Here is a 5,463-nt window from a genome sequence, read left to right on the forward strand (position 1 = left end):
ACATCATCCCAATCCAAATACCGAAGCCAATGTTATTGTATTAACATATTTCGTTATCGTTATTTATCTATAAAATTTCCCATAAAACTGCAAATTTCGCTTGTTAAAATCTTAACAGATGGTTCGTACTTATCGACAAACAACAAATTGCAATTTATCAATAAAAATCCGTATAACTGTTTGTTTGTTATCCGATCTTATCCGCGATTTTGAAAAAATGTTACCGAAATTTCATGAAATTTGTATTAATCAAAATATATTCATTATGTTTTTATTACTATGGAAGATATCATTTTAAATTAAAACCGATTACCCAGCACCGAAACCCGGAAAGCTGGTTGCGCCTAGGACCCGGCGTACCCACTCTTGTTTTTGCCCTGGCACGATGTAAAAGTGCCTTACATTCCCGAGACATTTAATATTCTAATGAAATTATTTATAAAATTTATCTCGAGAAGGTAAATTCATTTGGTAAAGATTTTACCTTTCCGATTGTTATACGTAGCAATTGTTAGAATGAGAACGAGTAAAGAATGCCGGAAAAGTCTAGTAACAACGTGGTCAGCTTTTTTTCTCTCCTTCTTATAAAAGCCTCAAAATGAGCTTGTGTAATTTTAAATTTTTCAAAGTTTTCCGCAATTCTTCCCTTTACTTAGTTACCGTAATCCATGCGTGTTTGTAAACACTATATATTACGTAACTTACATTCAAACTTTAAAGTAACTTATATATCTCTACGGTAAATTTTTGTCTATATATAACAGAATATCTTGTATCTGTTATCAAAATGTTTCATCGATATTTTAAATAACATTAATTAAACACTTAATGTTTGGGACAGACAAAGGGGTTGTCCATCCCTCTGCCTGTCCCAAACATTAAGTGTAAAACAGTAAGCTAAAATCTTACTGTTTTACACTTATTAACAGGCCCAAACGATTCGTTTGCGTAAAATGTTACGCGAGCTACGAAATTAAATACGAACTTTCGGGACGGGCCTTATAGGGCTCGGGAGATAGAGCGGGCCCCTTTTGCCACCGTTTTGAATAAACGAAATGCCTGCAACATTTCTTTACTAAATAAAAATCAGTCTTAAACGATTTTAATTTTTAATAAAAGTAACATTAATTTATAAGGGTGGAAACAATTAAGGACCCGAAAATTTTCTTTGGGCCGTGGGGAAAAATCCCCGGCTCGCCCCTCTCCGCCACCCTATTTTTTATAACTGGAGCTAGAATCTTATCTAAAAAGTGTAAAATAATTAAATTAGCATTTACGTCGACTAACTTGAAATATTCCGGACGATTTAATTATTCGGTTTAAGAAATTTCATAATAAAACTCTCCTTCCTTTTCCCTACTTCGTCTGTTAAGTAACGCCAACGCCCTCTCGATTAAATGAATTTCAGAAATTTCTTCCTTAAATATTTTTCAATTTAAAAATCAACTTAAGAATTTTAATTGTAAATTAAATATATTTTAAGATTTTAATTAAAAAATTAATTAAAATAAAATATTCCTTGTACAATACGTCTTATCGAATTCTGATATCAATTTTTAGTATAAAAAAAAATTTGCATAAAAAGCTATTTCAATAATTCGTCACCAGATGTCGCAAAAACGGAAATACGGTTGGTAATTGCGCCACGCGTTATTACCAGGTCTTTAGGAACGGATGATATTTATGTCGTTGGAATTATTAAAATAATTTTCTCCCCTTGTGTGGAAATTAATTGTTTTTCTTCCCTTTTTTTTTATCAAGATCACGCCGCGATTGGAAGTAGAAAAAAAAACCGGAAACGAGAAAAAACAAAGGAAAAAACTGTCTTTATTCTGTCTGGAATTGTAAAACTAGATTAAATGGACTGTTTACAACAAGCGATTAAGCATTTTACAAATTTATAGAGAGTTAATTATCAATTTGTATCTCCGTTTACCATCCGATTCCTTATTAAACAGGAATTAGCCGCCGGCTTAAATCGGCTTAAGTCTAAACGAAAGCGGAAGGATACGCGTAGAAGGCACAACGGAAGTCTCTTTAATCTCGTCTAGTACGAGACTAGACGGTGGGCATTTTTGTTCTTTCCCCTTCCCCCGATTAAATGGCGGAAACGTCCATCGGAAGGACGGAAAATCGACCTTTCGTTCCACATATTTTAGGTTAAATTATCCGGAGCCGTGTTATTTCCCACGTTTCGCGAATGAAAAAGTACGGCGGGGGAACGTAAATCGGTCGACTCGCCGCGGGACTTCGCGATCCGTTCACGTGATACGATTCCGGTTATGCCGGGGAGTGATTTTTCCCATCGAGTACCAGCGACGGGGTCGCGCCGCACACCTCGACGTCGCCACGTCGCATCGCTGCGCGAAAACCACTAATTAATCGAACCCGCGCCCGCCTTTTCTCTCGTGAATTATTGAAAAAAACTGCTAGTCTCCGCCACGCCGATTCTGGCGGCCGTATTGAAATTCGGATCGTCATTTTTTATTTATTTATCTTATTTTTCGGCTGGCCAACGAAATGAACGGCAAAATAAAGTATTAATAATTAATGTTTTAAGTGGAAAGCTAATTTACATAAATTATAAATCCGAGTTTTATAATATTTCATTATGTTTTCAGCTGTTTTTGTGCGCCGAAGCCGGTGTTTTTCGTCTCTTTTCGAAGGTATTTTCAATGGCGTATTTAGCTAAAAATAACGAATTTTGACTCCAGGCAATTTCTAGTCATTTGCCTTTCTATAGCGTATATTTAATATTTCTTCCCCTTCCTCCCTTCTATAAAAGATTCTCCTATTATTTGATTTATTTGTAGAGTTCTGAAACGACAACTTGTCAATAAAACCACTTCTTTTATTTATTTATTTTTTTATATAATGGCCAAATTAATTTTTTATCGATCATAAATTTCTAAAGAGTCGGGGGCTTCGTAATTGGGGGAATCGACGCCAACTAAGTACTACATTTTGCAGCTTCTTACCGGGCGAATGACGTGGGTGACGTTGGCTTCGCCCCCAAATTAATTTTCTTCGTACACAGTGTTGAGGTAGCGCAAAGGGAACTCTACACCCCGTTGTTACGTAATAAACGCTACAGTTAACACAAAACGAAAGGGTTAATAAACAAACGGAACGTAATTACAGCGCAGAAACCACCCGACAGACACACACTTCATCTAGAATTGTGTGTCTTCGAGAGGAACCGATCCCTACCCGTGTCCTGAGGTAAATTTCGATTAGACCGAAGCCATTTCTTACAGAATAGTCGCGGGTTCGGTTCCGGCGGTGTAACTTTATTATATAATACCGCAAATAGCAAAAATACGTCATCTACGGCCGACTGTACATATCCTTAATGAAAGTAGCCCGTACGGTATATCGGGGTGGCTACTCGTTTTGGCGTTTTTAACGGACCAACCGCTCGAGTTTCCACTTAGAATAACACAACATAAAAGCTACCGTGACACCTCTCTTTCAATTTTCTACGTCACCGATCGGACAGAATCGAAGGGGATAGTTTCTCCTTTCGTAACGGATGACGCCAGGGGAAAGCCACTTCACAGGGTAACTAAGAGTAAAGGTAGGAAGGAAGGGAATTCGCTCCTAGAAGGGGGTACAAATCCTGTATTTTAATTCCCTTCACGTTCGATATTGTCGGCGCGTGGCTATTTACACGGGATTTAAACCGGTATGAGGGAGACGAGCGGCGGTTTTGAACTAATTCGACCAAGTTGTCAACAATTACGACAGATGGCAGAATATAAACGAATTAAAGGTTATTGATACTGTCAAATTATTCCGGGCCTGTATCCGTATGCGGCGACGTCGTTAATAAAGAAGTAAACACAAGTCATTGGTTTGTGGCGCTTTTAAAATTCGGCACTTTTTCTTCTTTCGAGCCAACCAATTAATTAAAACGAAATATTTCCGAAGTCGCATCTTCCATCCTTTTCGGTAAACAGGTTTAATTATTTGAGAGAACGAAGAGGTAAGTATCGTAACGCTACCAGTTAAAACGGGAAAAGAGGTTACGTTACTGTAATATACACGGATAAACCGCAAAAAGATCGATTGCCGAGTTTATTTTTAACTTCTGACACCGTAAACGGGAAAAAATCATCTTTTAACGAAGACAAAACCTCGACGATCTTTGGATACGATCTAGGCGTAGGCGACAAAATTCGAAAATGTCGCAAATTAACTTTCAAATACTAAAGACTTGTATTTGACATTCCTTCGAAGTAACGACGGAAGTAACCTATCAAAATCCCCTACAGGCGAGTGTTTTATACATCTCATAGTTTCCTCAATTCTACCTACGACCCGTTCTCCCCGTATCTATATAATGTATTCTATATAACGCTGTAGCCAATCGCGCCGAGTAGATTAAAAATGACGTGGCATCGATTGCTACGCGATTCTTTATCGCTCTTCGACTCAATCGCTCGTTACGAATAGCGAGCGAAAGAATCGAACCCGGACTCCTAATATACGCTCGACCAGTAAGGTTGCGCTCAGACTGGCTCTTCTTACGTCTGGTCAATGGAAGAATGCTTTAGAAATAACGTCTTCTTTGATAACGTAACGCATCCGGACGCATTTAATTGCGTCTTAACGACAAGTTGGCATAAACTTAGGTTCGAACCAAAGAAAAGTTTAGTTTACTTTCTAGTAATTACGCGCCGACAATTTATAACTGTGTAACGGATCTAGTGACGCACGCTCCACTGTCTCGTTGCATCTGTTTTTACGTCACGCCAATTATTACGAAAGAATTGACGAAAATAGAATTCGCCGATGTATGGAACGGGCTCGAATTTGATTTTAATTTAAATGGAAGGTAATTCCAAGTCCTCGGTTCTGCCAATCACCGAACGCGTTACGTCCAATCGCGTGACTTTAAGTCAAACTCAGACTCGTGTTAGTCCTCATAATTATAGCTTCTATAACGACTGTCGTCTGAACTTCGGTTCCAATTTCGGAAACGAACAAATGGTCTAAATTGCTAAATCCGAGTTCGAACGTATTAAGGCACGTGGCCCAAATAAGGCCCACAGAAAACGTTTAAAGGTAGAAGAGAAAATGGCGTAACGCAACGACTGAACCACGCGTAAACAAAACGCCAGGCTATACACGGCAGTAATTAGTCTTATTATTCGACGAATGACTGAACGTATAAGCCCGTTTTATTGGGCCTTTATTTTTCCTAAATGAAGCCGGCGATTGAAATTTCATGGCATTTTTCTTCGCACTCTCGGCCAATAAAATACACCCACGTCCTCGGGCCGATAACCGATGCAATTCATCATTAACGGAAACGTAACAACTCCCGTTCCCGCGCTTCCGTTTCCCCATTCTCGTAACCCATCCGCCATCGTTTGCTGCCTAGCAGCGGCGTAACGTTTTAATACGTTACCCATTTCCCTACATTATTAATAAAGCGGAACGTCGAAAAGGAGTAATCGC

The sequence above is a fragment of the Centruroides sculpturatus genome, unplaced genomic scaffold (assembly GCF_000671375.1).
Source record: "Centruroides sculpturatus isolate CEXI.00-Female unplaced genomic scaffold, Cexi_2.0 scaffold138, whole genome shotgun sequence".
Lineage (NCBI taxonomy): Eukaryota > Metazoa > Arthropoda > Arachnida > Scorpiones > Buthidae > Centruroides > Centruroides sculpturatus.